This window comes from Pteropus medius, unplaced genomic scaffold (assembly GCF_902729225.1).
Source record: "Pteropus medius unplaced genomic scaffold, Ma_sr-lr_union100, whole genome shotgun sequence".
In the NCBI taxonomy this organism is placed as follows: Eukaryota; Metazoa; Chordata; class Mammalia; order Chiroptera; family Pteropodidae; genus Pteropus; species Pteropus medius.
The window spans coordinates 5,204,874-5,222,462 of NW_024344370.1; positions in this window are offsets into that span (position 1 = coordinate 5,204,874).

Here is a 17,589-nt window from a genome sequence, read left to right on the forward strand (position 1 = left end):
TGAATAAAGATAGAATTCATGTGCCTTATAGTAGTTTAAGTTTCATAGAAAGGCTGGCTAGGTCAGGATCTCCTTGGTGCTTAAAAAACAAAGGAACAGAAACTTAGCTTATGAAAGCAGCTTTGTAAAACTGATTTTTATAAATATTTTCCTCATTACTGCACCAAGGCAACTTTTGAACAGCTATGAGAAAGGTTCAGCTTGAAATTTAGATATAGTATAAATCAAATAGCATTTAAAAGATTTCTTCAGGCAGAAAGAAGAACAATGTCTGCCCACAAGCCAATGCTTGCTGTTATGAATACATCTATCTATCACCTTTACTTAAGTCAAACTGTATCTTACGTAATAGATATAAGAATTAAAAGTTTAGATCGTTCCATCAGGTAGTTCTGTTCTAATGATTGAGAGAAAAATGTACTAGTTAATCATGAACATTAATAATAATATACTCTATAAGATTTTCTGCTTCACCTAACCACAGAAATTTAACTCCCTGCTACCTTAACAACAAAGTATAATCAAATGCCAAAATAAAAAGTATAAAAGTTGTACTCAAATCACAATAAAATGGAACAGTGTCACACCGCCTCTGAGTTGTGTAGTCGACTGTCTCCCGCGCCGACGCCTTGCCCACCTTCGGGGTCCCCTGGATCCTGTCGTAGCTGGACCGCGGCAGTACTCCTATGCTTTTTTCCTAAGATTTTTATGATTTTATCTCATATATAGGATATTGATCTATTTTTAGTCAATTTTGTGTATGGCGTGAGGCAGGGAGGCAACTTTATTTTTTTTGCATATGGCTCCCTAGTTTTCCCAGCAGTATTTTTTGAAGAGACGATTCTTTCCTCATTAAATGATCTTGGTGTTCTTGTCAAAAATCAACTGGCCACATATGTATAGGTTTGTTCTTGGACTCTCAAAACTATTCTTTTGGTCTATATATCTATCCTTATGTTAATATCACATTGGTTTGATTACTGAGGTTTTGCAGTAAGGTTTGAAATTGGGAAGTCCTGTAATTTTGTTCTTTTTTCAATATGGTTTTATCCGTTCTGGGCGCTTACAATTCCACATGCATTTGAAGATCAGCTTCTCCATATTTGTAAGAAAGGCTGTTGGAATTTTGAAATTGATTTGAATCTGCTATTTTAATAATATTAAGCCTTCCAAATATTAACATAAGCTGTTTTTTAATTACTTAGGTTTTCCTTAGTTTCTTTTAGCAACGTTTTGTAGTTTTTAGTGTATGAGTCGTTCACCTCTATAGTTAAATTTACAATATTTTCTTAATTGAAAATTTGCTAGTAAAAGATTTTATTACTAAAGTGTGTGTTTATGGCCAAGACTTTTAAACTGAAGATAAGGAAGAGTTACTAATAAAATGTAATTTTAAATATTTATGCAAAATATTAGATAACTGACAACTTCTTAACTAAGGGATTTTAAAAGATGTATTAGCAAAGAGGAGAAAGCTGAAATTTTGGATATGACTCTAATAGTTATATGTCAATTGCATATAAATCTCTTAACTTTTTATTGTCTTGAATTTCCATCTTTGAGATCTGATTCATCCCATCTTGCTAATGTGCTAGAGAAGATGGTAGACTGAAAACACTGTTAATCTCTACTCTCACCCCAAGCTCTGAAATGGCAGATATTGTTTTTGAAAATGTAATAAATTTACAACTGTGCTAGAAAACGCAAAAAGTGATAAAAGTGATCCTTAAACTTAACATTTATATCAAGATTAATGTAATGAAAGAACAATGAAAACAAAATCCAAAAATGTGTGGATAAAGGAGCACTTATGGAGCTTCTTCAAGCTCAGAGTTTACAACGTCAAACACAGAGGGAAACTGGGACAGTCACAGGGAAATTAATTAAAGAACGATATGTAAATCCTTTGTCCTTCCTCCTTCCTCAGTTTAAACGGAGCAGCAGGCAGAAGTAGAATTTTCTCCTAGATTAAACATAACTCAAAGAATTGTCTTCCAAGTGAAATAAACTATCTAACTGAGGAGCACTCCCAACATGAGCGTTGGATCTACACAGAGAAGAAAAGCAGGCTGAAGCAATATCAGATCTCTACAAGGATACCGGAAAGGGGAAGTGGGAAGGAATGGAGCAGATGACTTCAGTGTTTGCTTCTAGAATGAACTCTGAATATAACTCTCTGAAGTGGGAATTTCAAGATAATCACTGATTGGATGGTGGGGCATGGGAGACAGGGCTGAATGGCATGCTACAGACCGCCTTCACGAGGACCGAGAAATTTCCATACTTAAAACCACCTACCCGTATACTCTATCAACTTCATGTATCACCTCCCCGTGCAGCCACCCCAGAACTTCTCTCTGAGGGTTTCCCCATTCGTGCCTGTATCATTCCATGTCCCTTCAGTTACCCTCTGCACTACCCCGGAACTCTCATAGTTTTCCTTCCCTCTACGACAGACATTCTTGGGACAGATATCTGTACTCACCGTTTCTGCTTCCTCACTTCTTATTCTACCGATAACCCACCGATTTTTAAAACACAGATTTCACAAAATCCACTCTTACTTGGTCAATAACAATCGACAAACTGTCAAATCCAGTGGCCAATTCTTCGATCTTACATGGATTCCTCAGAAGCATGGTGTGGAGGAAACCCCTCCCTTCTTATTATATCTCTTCTTTTCTTGGTTCCCAGAGCACTCGAATTCTTATTTTCTTCTACTTTACTGAGTGGCCTTTACTGTCTTCTGTATTAATTCTTTTTTCTCTACTTCATCTCTATATTTCAGAATGACCTTTTCCATATTCATTATATTACGCCTTTTGAAAAAAGGAACTCATTTTACAGTTGAAGAAGGCAAATATAATCTAAAAATAAATTATATAAAATATTAGGAAAAGGGAGAGGGAAAAATTGACCAAGATACATAAATATATATACTTCAAAGCAAGAAAGAAAACATGCATAGTTACTGTAGTTCTTGTTTCTTCAGCTCGTCATGAGACTACAGTTGGAATGTATAACTGTCTTCATTCATATTATCTTTGCCCTCATCTAGAAGCTCAGTTAGTCAGGATCTATTTTACCTGATGTGGTAACCATCTCCTGAAAAGTCTGAGCTCTCAGTCATTTTAATTATATTGAATTTCTTTAGGGTCTGAGTCAGTAGGGGTCCTATTTATATTGGATTATTTAAAAACTTATATCACCAGGCATAGATATAATATAAGTTGCTCCAGAGCAGGGATCCCCAACCCCTGGGCCATGGACCAGTACCAGTCTGTGGCCTGTTAGGAGCCAGGCCACACAGCAGGAGATGAGCCACTGGTGGACTAGTGAGCGAAGCTTCATCTGTATTTGCAGCAGCTCCCCAGTGCTAGCATTGCCTCCTCAGCTCCACCTCAGATCATCAGGCATTAGATTCTCATAGAAGCACTGGTCCCTGGTGCCAAAAAGGTTGGGGACTACTGCTTCAGAGAATTTCCTGGGTTCCATACATTATCTTCCATCTCCTTTGTTCAGTAGCAACCCTAATTTCCTTTGATAATGAGGAACAATAATTCCAGGTGGGAGAGTAATCTCCTTCTTTGATGGTTGGTTCAGTGGCATGAGAGGCCTTAAATGACCAGGAGGCCAGTTATAACTTCCCATTAAATGGAACACTTGTTTCCTGGTGGGACTGCTTTTCCCTTGTGAGCTAATACCTCTGTCTAGCAGACTCCACAGACATGAGGAAGGCAATGAACATCTCATGACTGGTTCAGAAATTGTGTTAATGAGAGAGCCATTCCTACTTCTATCCTTAGCTCCTGGATTTATTGTGACTGGAGTAGAAACAAGACCATATTGGATATTCTTTGAGAGGAGAATATGTGGTCCTAAAGCAATTCTGGAAATGTAGGAAATACTCAGATATCTGTTAAGTGAATGGAAGAGGCAATATAAGTAAAGAAACAATTAATACTTCCAGTCAAACAAAATTAATATATCATAATGAATCTAGAATTTGATTCAATGATTTTAACCCAGGAGACAAAGCAAAGTGAAAAAGAAGTTTAGAGGTGTGCTAAGATTCTTGTCTTTTTCTTTATTGTCTTCTTTGTATGTGGGTATGTGTGTGAGGATGGGATATAGATACTCGTTAACACTGGAGATTGTTAGGGAAACTTTTAAATATGTTGTTAAAATTTAATACTAAGAAGCTTCTAGTTAAAGTTGGTGAATCAAACATATTCAGTAGTCTCTACTCCCTTTTGAAAACCCACTATAATTACAGGAGAAATATTTTTTAAAGCTATTATCTAACAAGGAAAAATAGACCTGGAGAAGAGACAAGAGCAACAATATTTGGGAGCTGGAAAGAAGGATGAGGGGTTGCTGAGCCAGGGAAATGGAGAGACTTGAATTTTAAATTGGCCATGGGGAACGTGAAGAAGAAACCTGATAGATAGCATGGAATTTCTAGTCTCAGGATTGGCAGTGCCAGGTGCCCTTGCAAAAGGGAGGTGAAGGCAGGGCTTAGTCCAATATGGTGGGTTGAAACCTTGTTTATTGGTAGTAGGCTCCTAGACCCTAATCTAATCCATCCAGCTGCAGCCTGCTCCCACCCTCTCCTGGCAGCAGCTGAAAGTTTTTTGTCTGAAGTGTATCAATAGAGAGTCTGGACAGGGGGCACTGGGCATAGTTGAGCATAGGGTGTCACATTGAAAATAAGGAGTTAAATAAAAGTTTATTTCCTGTTTGTTAAGACCACCAACCTTTTTCCCTCATGTGTGAATGTTTACTTAGAAGTATGCCCTTCCAGCGTGGCATCTAACCCATCCAAGAAAAGAACGAAAAAACACTGATGGTGGGAATTTCCTCAACAAGGTGGCATGGGCAGACCTTCCTCACATGAAGCCCCATGCACAGGGCATATACCCAACTTCGTATCACCTTGCTCTTCAGTGTGAGTGAATGGCAAGGATTACTACACATTTAGAAAAAGCCTCTGACGTGAAAGAGTAAGAAAAAAAATAGAAAAAAGCAACTTGGTTTAAACAGAGACTATGCAGGAAGATAGAAATTTAAAAAAATAATAAAAAAAACAAATTTATTCCTCGGAGAGATAAGGTATTCCATTTGTGATATAAAACAGCAGAAAGCTATACAAATAAAATATTTAAAAGACAAAAATAATTTAATTTCCGATTGTTCGGAAATTAAAAATAATGAAAACATTCAAAATTCAGTAGAAGATTTGGAAGGTAAAATTGAGAAAATCTCCCATAGCAAAAAGACCAAAAGATGGATTAGGGAGAAAAGAGAATTTAAAAGATCTTTTCAAGAGTTCCAGATGTTTCAGAAAGTGAGAATGGAAAAAGTGGAGGGGAGGACAGTTTAAAAATCATCCAAGAAACTTTCTAAACTTAAGTACTGTTCTAGGTTGTAAGAGTATATCAAATGTTCAACACCATGGATGATTAAGAGCCACGTGGACAAAGAGAAGTTAAGAGAGAGGGACAAGGGAGAGAAATGAGAGAGAGAGAGAGAGAGAGAGAGAGAGAGAGAGGTGTTTTAGACTTTTGTAAGATTCCATATTTTTATAATTATTAGATTTCAAAAGCTTCATATAATTTACCACATAAAGATTAAAAATGCATATCCACAAATAAACCAATTAATGAACAGCAAGCATGAGACTAGAAGAAAATATTTGTAATATATGATAGAAATGAAGGCTTAATCTCTATTATACAGAGATTATCTACAAGTCAATGAGAAAAAGATATTCCAATAAGAAAATGGGAACATGCTAAGAGTGGCCAGTTGGAGAATAAATGAAAATGCTCTAGAAACATATGAAAATATGCTCAATCTTACCAGTAATCTAAATTAATCTAATTTAGATATCTAAATTAATTTAGAAATCTAAATTAATATAGTCAGATACTATTTTTGCCTATTAGAGTGGGAAAACATTTTAATGATGAGTAGTACCCATTGTTACAAGGTGGATAAATACAAGAACACATATATTGGATAGGACTGCAAATGGGTAGCCATTTTTAAAGTGGGTAGCTATTTAAAAAAAGTAAATTTGGTAGTATCTTTTAAAATAATAAATATGTAAATCCTTTGACCAATCAAATGTACTCAGCATCTGTCCTACAGAATACGTACTCCCAGAGGGACACAGAGATACTTTTATAACTCTTCAAGATAGCATTGTTCATAATGGTGAAACAATGAAGGAATTAGTCTTAGTGTCTACCAGTTGGGGATAGATTAAAAGCAATGGTAAGTTCATGCAATAAAAGGGTATGTTCTCCTGAAAAAGAATAGGCCTTTTTCTATATACCAAATCTTTACTGGAATAGTTCAAGGAAAATTCAGGCAGTATTAATAGATACTGAGGATCTACAGTGTTTTGCTGATGAGCATAGTTGCTATGGAAATTTAAAGTAAACTAAACTCCTTTGGGGAATGAGTTAGTCTAAACAGGCTTTCTTGAAGAAGTGAGTAGGTGGGAAGTTAATTGTTGAGCTAGAAAAGCAGGCATATCAGGAAGGCAAAATAAGGCTAGTGTGCAAAAGAGCAGAAAAAGGGAAAACACTTCTGGAGGATGGACTAGAGACTACTCACCTAAGGTGAAGGATCTTGGTGGAGACATGCCTGCAAGTTGGGAAACAACCACCTACAGAATGTTGCTGCCGTGCTACTATTTTTCCCTTAAGAGACTCAAGAGACCTAAATAGAAGACACGTTGGTGATAGATTATTCATATAGAAGGAGAGAGTTCTTGATTTTGGCTTCAAACCATGGAAGAAGTTATGTGCAAGAATTCTGTAATTCCCTCCCACCCACCCCCCAGCATAATTTAAAATTAAGATAGTTGATTGCCTCTCTCTTACATAGTTTAGATCAGGTTTTGGAAACCGTTAAATACGGTGTTAACTTCTTACCTGCTGGCAGTAAGAGGGCAGTGAATCATATCCTGCATCCTGATTCCCCAATGTAGGTGTGAGGAGGGGAATGAAAAGGGAAATTTTGGCTTTAAAATGGGCAAAGTTATGTCTCTTGTCCATTGCGGTCCTCGAATGCAGTGAGGAGAGTACAGTGATGGCCCACCTGTGCAGGGACATTGTTTGCCAGTCCAGATTCAGCCCTTCTCTTTAAACCCTGCTTTCTACTCTGAGAGGCTGACCTGCATGGACTATATCAAAAACCTCCTTGCCCTTGGATTTCTGGTTGGGTTCAGCCAATAGGGGTGCCTGCAGGAGATGGGTAGGAGGCTGAGAGGGAATTCAGTGTGTGATTCCTTGCTCTCTTCCTGCTAGGCTGCCCCAGGCTGGCTGTGCCTGCTTCTCATAGGGTAGTAGTCTGCCTTTGTGTGATAGCTCTCTCCTCTGGGTCATTTTACTGATAAGTAATTTTTATATTCCTGTGTCATTTTATTTTATCTCTGCCATTTACTCTATGCATGACCTCAAACAAATCTCTAAACTTTTCTAAACCTCAATTTCTTTATTTGTGTAATAATAATAATAAAATGTTACCTGTCTCATAGGGTTCTTGTGATAATTAAATGAGAAAGTCTGTGCAAGGGTTAGCATGGTAGTGGTGGTGCTGGTGCATATCTTAAGTGTCATATGACCTATAAGCTTCAGCTTTTTTTGTCCTCATGTGTCTGTCTTGTTGGCGTGATTAAAACCTTCCATTCTCTCCCTGATCACCACTCTAACAGCTTCGAAAGTGAATTATCTCTCATTAGTTGTTTCTAATATTCACTGTTACATTTTGATGTCTTAGTAGGCTCTTCCCCAAAAAGCATCTTCTAATTTCACAACTCTAAACAATGCAGGCAACATAGATATCCTAGCTGAAAACCTGAAAGACATTGTCAGATTTGGGGACGGTGCTGGTGGGCAATATCAACAGTGGTATAGGTCAAGGAGTGCTAGGTTGAGTAGAGAAAATGATTTATCAGTATAAAATGTTGTTTAAATGCCATGTTTGAAAAAAAAAATAGTATTTCATTGATGCATTTCAATACCCCGGAAGGGAAGCTTGTATTTCTATGGGGAAGAGAGGGCCATTTACCTCCCTATATCCATTCTCTGCTCCTTCTAAGCTGCTGTTAAAAGATAAACTGATTCATATTAAAATTTTTGAGTTTTCTGAGCAAAAATGGATTTGAATTGGACAGCAGAAGAAAGGAGTTCTGGGGAGCTCTACACAATGAAAGACTTTTTTAGGGAGAAGGGAGCGGGAACAAGGAACTTATAACAGGCAGAAAGCAGGTATTGCAAGGTTACTCTCCTGTATGGAATGGCAGGGGTCTATCAGGCAGATGACCTAACTCGTGCTGATCAGGCGATTCCTGATTGAGGAGTTTAAGGTTCCATTTTTGGGAGAGTGGAAACTGTAATTAAGTCAAGTCTTGGTTTGGTGAGATGGTGGCTTAGCATAAGTGGCTCCATTTGGGGCCTATTGTCTTGTTTTAACACTGGGCACTTTATTTCTTGATAAAAGTGTATCTTCTCTTGCTTTCTTGTGACTCAGCTGTGACTTTGTGACAAAATATGGATAATAAAATGTGATCTGGAAGTGTGTGGTGACTTCCAAAGTGGTCTTTAAGGGAGAGAGCATGTTTCTTCTCTTCTTTATTCCTTCCTTTTCCCTACTGTTTGAAATGTAGACACAGCAGCTAGAGCTCAAGCAACCATCTTAAACCATGAGTTGGCAATCTAAGAATGGAGAAGGGCTGCAGAGTGGAAGCCTGGGACCCTAACTATAGCTTTACCAGATTAGCCCTCATCTGCCTGCCTCGGGCCTCTATTATGTGTTTACACCTCATAATGTTATTACCTTTTTTTTTTTTTTAAATAATGTGGCCCAGCCTAATTTTAACTGAACCATCCAATCTCTGAGTTTTGGATATAGAAGATAAAAGCCTAAGGATGTTTTCATTTTTCTTGAATCTCAGTGAAGTACTCGAAAAGGTAGAATTAATATTCATTTCTGGATTCTAGGACCTTTTTTTGCCAGTGACATGCTACCTCCATAATATTCTTTCTTTCTCTCTTCCTCCCTCTTTTCTCTCTTTCTTTTCTTTTTTTCAAATGCCAAGGTTCAGCATTAAATACTCAAAATCTGGTCTTTATTGGGATTTGAATTAAAGTGTTAATCTTTTTATTAAATTTATTGGAGTGACATTGGTTAATAAAATATATAGGTTTCAAATATACAATTCAATAATACATAATCTGTATATTGCATTGTGTGTTCACCACCCCAAGTCAAATCTCCTTCCGTCACCATGTATTTGACCCCCTGTACCCTTATCTGCCCCGCTTCCCCTTTCCCTCTAGTAACTACTAAACTATTGTTTGAGTCTATGAGTTTTTGTTCGTCTTGTTCATTTGTTGCTTTTAGTTTATATCCTACATATGAGTGAAATCATGTGGTTCTCAACTTTTTCCGATTTATTTTGCTAAGCGTAATGAAATACTGCCATTTGTGACAACATGGATGGGTCTTGAGATAATCATGCCAAGCGAAATATTGTTATTTGAGTCTCTAATGTGTTTTCAAAGCCACTGCCTAATTGTAGAATTGAAGTGTCAGAAAACAATAGAACCCTGCTGTAAGCAAGAGTTCAATAAATTATTCAGAGTTTTTAAAGATGCTTTTTCATCAGATGTTTATAGTTTTATGGCCTAGAGAACAGAGAAGGAACACACAATTGCCCTTCAAGCTATCCTCTTTGTGACTGTGAAATGTCACTACAAACAGGGCTGCTGCCCTCACTGCTTGCTCTCCCTGGGATTTAATGGAGATGGTAGCCTAATCATTACCAGAAGCCCACCCGGATAGTTAAATACAGGTCAATAATAACTCAGTGAAGAAGGGAGCTGCTGCGGCACAGAATGGGGAACAATTAATCCTTTTCAGGCAGAGAAGGACCAATATTATAATATAAATTCCTCAGTTATATAACATGATCACTTATTCTAAGTCATCATAAAATAAACCAGAATCTAAAGAAAATAGTGAAATGTGTATAATACTGCAACACAAAAGACCTACAAACAAGTGTGGATCAAAATAATTTTCAATACACAACCATGTGATTTAAATGCCAAATTAAGTCAGAAGAAAGAAAGAAACCCACAAAACAAAGCAAAAAAAAAAAAAAAAAAAAACAACAAAACCCCAAACTTCCCACCTAAACAATAGTGTCATAGATCACTTGAGATGTAAAACTACTGAGTTTTTTTCCCTCTTGCCTGTTCAAGGGAAGTGTCTGTGTGCTGCAGCTTGTAAAACAATGATTTATAAATCATAAAAGCATCGCCTCTGTTTGTGGATTCATATATACCTACATCTCGACATTTAGAAGGCAGAAAATATTATAAGTAAGCCCTCCCTTCTCAGGAACTGAAAGGAGAATGGCTAGTGAAATGTTTCCAGATTTGTTATATTTGGCGTACTGGGAATGGAGTGGGAAGAGAGAATGTTGAGAAAATTGGGAAGCCTGAAATTTCCAAGTAACGTTTGATCTGTGAGCAGAGAAACTGCAGTGCTACCTTACCAATCCTTTGAGACTGCTCTTTTATTTCAACCTGACGGCACATGCTCCTCAGTTCATTCTATAGCAGTGTTCATTTTTTATCCATCCCATCTTGAAATCACCTTGTATGTGCTGTAACAAGCAGGTTGTATAGTGTGGTTGAGAGATGGACGCAGGAACTAGACTTCCCGAGTTAGAAACTGCCCCTCCCCACTTCCTAGGGAGTGATCGTATCAGTTTACTGATCTGTGAAATGAAGACGTAGATTGTTATGAGGATTAAATGATCTATTATTTATAAAGTACTTAGAACAGCACCTGGTATAGAGTAGATGTGTATAGTGTTTGTTAAATGTTTTTAAAAAAACAATTTTTAGGAACGTCACAGTTATAAATTGCCTACTCAGAATGGATAAATGTAACATTACTATGTCTTCAGCTGAGAAAAAATGAGTGTGTAAGTGTGTTTGTGTGAGAGATGATGGTGGTGGGAATTGAATGGAATTAGGAATCTCGAGAGATGAAAATGCCTGAGAATCCCTGGTTTACATACTTTTCCCAGTATTTTTATCATGGCATTGCTAGCAGTGAGGGTCTCACCAAAGGTCCCCCGGATTTCAATGTCCTGTGTTTGATCAGGAGACACACAGAGAAGAGAGGAGGAGAGGTGTACAGTGAGCTGTGACACAGTGAATTGATGTGGGCAGACGTGGGTTATGCTTTTTTGAGGGAGGGTGGACAAAGCAAAAGTGTCAAAGATACAATGAGAGGCAACTTCAAAAGATGAGGCTTTTTGGAGGAGGGCCGCACACAAGACACGGTTGTTAGGCCAGTGCAGCAGGCGGCACCTGGCAGTGGCAGTCTCTGAGCTGCTGGCTGACTCAAGCCAGGCCCCATGGGCAGTGGCCAGATGTTGCTATGCTCTTCTGATGGGGATGCTTCCTGTGAACCAACCTTTCATCAGTGGTCACACTGTGAACAGCATCGATTTTAAAGGCAGAAAGAATATGGGCTCTTTCTGCTCTAGGTTCTCTGACCTTCAATTTCTTCATCTGTAAAACGGGAATTTTAATAACAATTTCTATTTTCTGGGTTTATTGTAAAGATAAAAAAAAGTGTGTATAAAAGTACTTTGTAAATAGAAGTATCTTACTGATATCAGTTATTTTTATATAGATGATATATACATTTTGTTGTTTGTTTATAATGCAGGATTGACATGCTTTGTACAGTAGAGATATTCCTGAAAAGGTGTGTGAATATTTTTCTCATAGATACCAGGCCCTTTAGGAGACAAGACCATGATGTATTAATTTTCTCTAATTAGATGTGTAACAGAGTGCCTTGCTCCTTAAATAAATTCTATGGGAAAGAACAATTTTATAAGAAAACTTAGTTCTTCAATAGCAATTTTTAAAATCTAGTGGTTTTTTTTTTTTTTTTTACATGGAGTCTGCTTAAGGTAAGATATTGGCGTATAGTTTGTGCTGCATTTATACACCTTTTCTTGCTCATCTTGCACAACCCGTCCCCTCCCACCGGGGCCACAGCGCTCTCTGTGGATGATAGTGTAAGTAGCCAGCTTGCCAAGGTTTTGGGAAATGCATCATCTTTAAAGTTGTAGAGACATTTAATTTAAATAGTCCTCTGCATTTTCTTGGAATTTTCTCTTTTTGAAAAAGCACCATATTTACACTATTATAGGACTCCTCTAATCAGTGATCTAATTACCCCGTCTTGATAAACCTGAGATGAATTCAAGTTCATAGACTATTGTAAATTATTTTGAGTATCTGTTAAGTTTTTAAAAACATTTTTTTTAAACAAAATAAAATCGGGATGAAATGACACAGAAATTCTAATTACATTAAAGAGAAACATCTGAGATATCTTGAGTTTCTTCTTTTAAAAATATTAAAACAGAGTGGAGCTGTCGTCTATGAAAAATAGAGATAAATCACTGGAAAAGACTTTAAAGGTTTATAACTATTTGGTAAAAGGATTTATGAAATCTAAAAACTAGAAAGAAAGAACAGAATGAATCAATCAGATATCCTCCTCTTTGACAAAAGAGGTAAAACTTGTTTGTTCTTTGTGGACTGATTTTTAAAATATAGAATTTGATGAGCTGTGAACTTTGAGCTAACTAAAAAAAAAATCCTTCCAGTAAACTCGATTTCAAAGGTGGACTCTTTTCCTAATGAAGTATCTATCCTTTTTAAATCTTTTAATATGTGTAATTTTTTCTCTTGAAAATACAAATTCTAATCTGTATTTCACATTTTACACAAAAAGCTCTCTTTTTGAAATTCTTCCCTAATTAAAAAAAAAAAAAACAACTTAAAAATAATGTATGTATGGGACACATACTAAATTTATAAATTAGTTTCTTAGATGTACTTAGGTGAAAAAGATGAATATACTCCTAAGTGAAAGAAATGCCATTGTACTCAGGATTTGTAGCTCCCCGAAGTGGAGAAAGGAAAAGGTAAGCCTCTTCCATAGCACTAACATGGATGGATATCTCCATTGATTACCCTCCTTGCACATATGTGAGATGGAGAGTAGGACCATCCAAAGGAAGCCACAACAGCCTAGGATGCTTTCATGGCCCCTAGCGTTTTGTTGGCACTCCGTGATGCTATTTGGCAATTTTAATTGTTGTTTCATGCAGATATGGCTCTATGGTCTTAACCGAACCCTGGGCAGAAAGTGAAGACTGTGTAGTAAAAGCATGGAATTCTATCCTATGTGGGTTGTGAAACCATTTTCATTACTCTGTAGTCATAGCGTCATTAGTATTACAACCCAATAAAACTGACAACCTAGTTGATTTGACTCATTCATGGAAGACCAGCTCTTCTTATGAAGAAATAATATATTTAAAGTATATTTCCACAGTTAAAACAAATTTTCATTTTAAATTTTATTTTCTTTTAATGTCATTAATTTTCTAAATAAGGGTTGATAGTGACCTTTTCCTTTCATCAAAGTGCAGAGACTCCAAAGGTTAAAGCCTCAGGATTGGTTTCCCTATGCTCTTTCCACTTGGTCCCATTCCATCTGTAATCCTCTTTTGTAAACATTCTTTCTTTCTCTCCTTCAAGGAAAAGTTTCTTAAACATTATATCCTACACCCAGGTAGGGTTAGTTCTTGGGCCAAGAAAGGGACAGCAGAATCATAGCAATATATTATATACTCTATTTCCTGGATAGAAGTTGGGGCAGATACCCTGAGGGAGCTGGGGTAGGATGGGGCAGGGACAGAGAGGGTAGAACTAGGTCACAGATAAAGCCTAGGTGAAAGGAGGTGTCGTAGTGAGACTGAAAAGTTTTGGATAATCGGTATTCAGTGATCTTGGGACAAAAGAATTGGAAAGAATTGGAGAGAAGAAGAGAATATGGGAATCAATAAGTTCGAGTCCAGACAAGGAGAATGCTAGGTCTCAGAAAGCCAGAAATGCTGAAGCATATTCTGTAGAGCAGAAACCAGCTCTTGTGTTAAGTGGAATAAAGCACCCCCATGTCTCTCCCTTTGCCTCATAGATGTCCACATCTATATCCCTGAGACCTGTAAATATATTACTGTACATGGCCATGCATTTGCAGATGTGATTAGGTTAACGATCTTGAGATGAGAGATCATCTGGAGAGACTTTTATGTCACAGCCGCCAGGACCCCGCTTTTTTTTATCTCCCTCAACTTTTGCAATGCAAATCACTATTTCAGAGGCTGTCTAAACCTACAATTGTGTCAAAGACTCAGGTACAAATGGCTTTTAATGGTCATGGTGTCACCTTCCCACCTCTTCTTCTATGCCAATCTTTTCTAGAATGTTTTTTACCAATTTACAATTATCTGCTTGAAGTGCTGATCCCCAATCCTTCAGTATTGTTAAGTTTCAATCACTATTTCCCACTGAAAGGAAGAATGTTGACTTTTAAGTTGTTTTGACTTTTGTATCATTTATGTTCATTTGTTTCCTTTGTATGAAATAAATTAAAAGACTTTAATCGATGATTTTTTAATTTAGAAAACAAATGTTTTTCAAATGTAGTAACCTATAGCAGGCCTAGTAATTATCCTTAAGATTGGTTTCAGTTGCCCCAGAATTTTTGCTGTAAACTTTTACAATAGGGATTAGCAAAGATGTAAAATGAACTTCATTTTTAAATCTCTCCAGCTTTAGGCTCTTACAGTTCTTCAATGATGAATAGAAGAAATGTGTCCAATTAAGAATAAAATAGAATTAAATATCTTCTTTGCTCTTTTACAGAAAGAATTATGAGGCTTTATTGTCTTTGAAAGTCTCATAGTAAGTGTCTGTCACATTATAAATAGGACATAAAGTATAATATAGTCAAACCTCACTAATGTGTATAAAGTTGGGGAGAAAAACCAGCGTGAATTAGAAAAGACAATTATAGCATAGCATAAATAAATAAAATAATTTCATTTTGAATAAATTTCATAGAATAAAGCTTATGTTTAATAATAGCAATAATGATGATGATCATGATAATAGTAAAGTTATAATGGTTGGAGCTTATATAGAGTTTATTATGTTCCAGGCACTGTTCTGAGATCTTTACATTTATTATGTCATTTGGTCCTCACAAGTACCTGAAGTTTGTATTATTACTACCCAAATATTATAGGTTAGAATATCGATGCACAGATAGATTAAGTAACTTGCCTAAGAGGTTAAATAACTTGCATGGTGAGGGGTGACGTTTAGTTACCTTACTTTCAGTGAATTAATGCTTTAAAGAGCATTATAAATGCCTTACTTTGGCTGTTAGTGAAATGAAATAGGCATTTTCAAGGCCAAATGTAACTTAAATGTACACGTGGTTCTGTGAGTGACTATTTCTCAGTCCATGAAGCATTCCAAATGCGTGTATATTTCCCAGTAAATAAATGTGAGAAATACCATTCTTTCCAAACCCTCCAATAGAAAAATTGTAATGCTGAAATTTAGAGAGATTGATAAAGTTGGCATTTACCTTTCTGCTTCCTGTGGATTTCACGTACAAAAGAAAGCCACTGGTCGTGGGCTGACCTTTAGGAGGGTCCATGGGTGACACAGTTCTCTGTGAGTGGAAGGAATATTTAATAATAGCAATAATGATGATCATGAGAGATGCGATTGTACGCCATCAGTAGCTAATATTCCCAGCAGCTGGAAGGTGAATGATCCAGTCCAGAATCTGGGACCAGATCGGGGCACACCCATTAGAAAAAGTGGAAAAAGTCACAGACAATTGACTAAAGGTAAAGATACAAATGGCAAAGAAAAATATGAAAAACAATGCTCATTAACAAAGACATGTAATCAGGACAACCGTTTTCTCCTATCAAATTGGCGTAAGTGAAAGAACATTCCACTTATATTCAGCAGGAGTACCCCAAGGTAGGCATAATTTTTTATTAAACAATTTATTTTGAAATAACTTCAAACTCATAAAACGTTGCAAGTAAAGTACAAAGAACCCTTATATCCCTTTACTCAAATTCTCCAAGTGTTACTATTTTGCCACATTTGTGCATTTCGTATATGTCTCTCTTCTCTCTCTCTTTCTCTCTCATCTTTCTCTGTCATCAGTTGCTCCTTGTAAACAGTTTTCATCTCTCAAGCCAAGAAGTTAAGAGCAGAGAAAACTGAGTTTGAGTCCCAGTCACTTAACTTTTTATGTTACCTTGAGCAAGAGAGTTTTCTTTAGATTCTCAATTCCTTCAGTTACCAAATGGAGATAATGGTAATTCTAGTGTTCTAGTTTCTTTTGATGCTTAGATCTCCACACAGACTCAGCACATGGTAAGTAAATGTTAGCTACTGTCATTGTTGTCATTGTGATTATTGGCCCCCTGAGGTCACTTAATGCATCCCTGTGAATGCTCAGAATTTAGTGCAGTACCTTTTGATGATGGGTCCTCAAGATGGGTCAACACGTTTTGAGGCTCAGGCACATGGGAATGGTAGATGGGACCTCATCTCGAGGGCTAGAAACGTCCCTGGGACTTCAGTGGGAGAGGCTGGAAAGAATGAAAGCAGGACTCAGAAGCTGGAAACTCTGTTAATGACTCTGCTCAAGTCAGGATAGATGATTCATTGGCTGACCAAATAAAAGGGTAGTATTCAAGAAATTCCCCTCTCTCCCTATGCCTTTGAACCTCTTCGTGAATGTTTGGCCTGTGTCTATTGTCTGCCAAGCAATATTCTGGAATGACAACAACAAAAGCTGGTGAAACTGAGAAGAGGAGAAACTTTTGTCATTCCTTAACATTCTTTCAAGGAAGTTTTATATCAAAAGAAATGCTTACTCCTCTGCCCATCTCTCCTGCTCTCCTCCACATTCAGTGGCTTCGGGGACACCAAAAATGTGGTCTTGGCAGCACCTGTAGAGGAAAAGGAGGACAGATACTGGCAGTAGTGAAGTGGCCCGTACAGTAGGGGAGGGCTCCTGTTTAGAGGATATGGTATCTGAGGTGAAGCAGGAGCCTAGATAAACTTGACATTGCTTTTTGTTACTTGCTAAATAAATAAATACCCAGGGCTTTGCCAGATTTTTTGTTAACAGTGACAGGCAACTGATTTCAAGTAGATTGAGCCACCAGGGGAGCTATTGGTGTAGCTGGCGGAATTTAGGGAAGAGCTACACAAATGCAAGTGACTCCTGGGACCTTTGAGTGTTCTCCCTGAGGCCTGGCACCATTCTTCCAGCTTTGTTTTTCGGGGAGGATGGGAGAATGCAGCTGTGGTCAACCTGGGTTGCATCTTTACAGCCAGTACCTTGGAAGACAGATTGTTCTCTCCCAACAACTATCCGAAAAATCCTTGGAGAAGGACCCTGGCCCGTCTGGGATTATACACACTCACCCCTAGTACAGAGTCCTGTGAACTGAGTGGGGGAAGATGTAATTCGCTGAGCCCTGTGTTAGAGGGGACAGTTCTATTCTCAGGTGAAGATGAGGAGCCAGGAAGCCACCCCAGTCTGGAGAACATTATTTCTGGAAAGAAAATGGGCTTACTA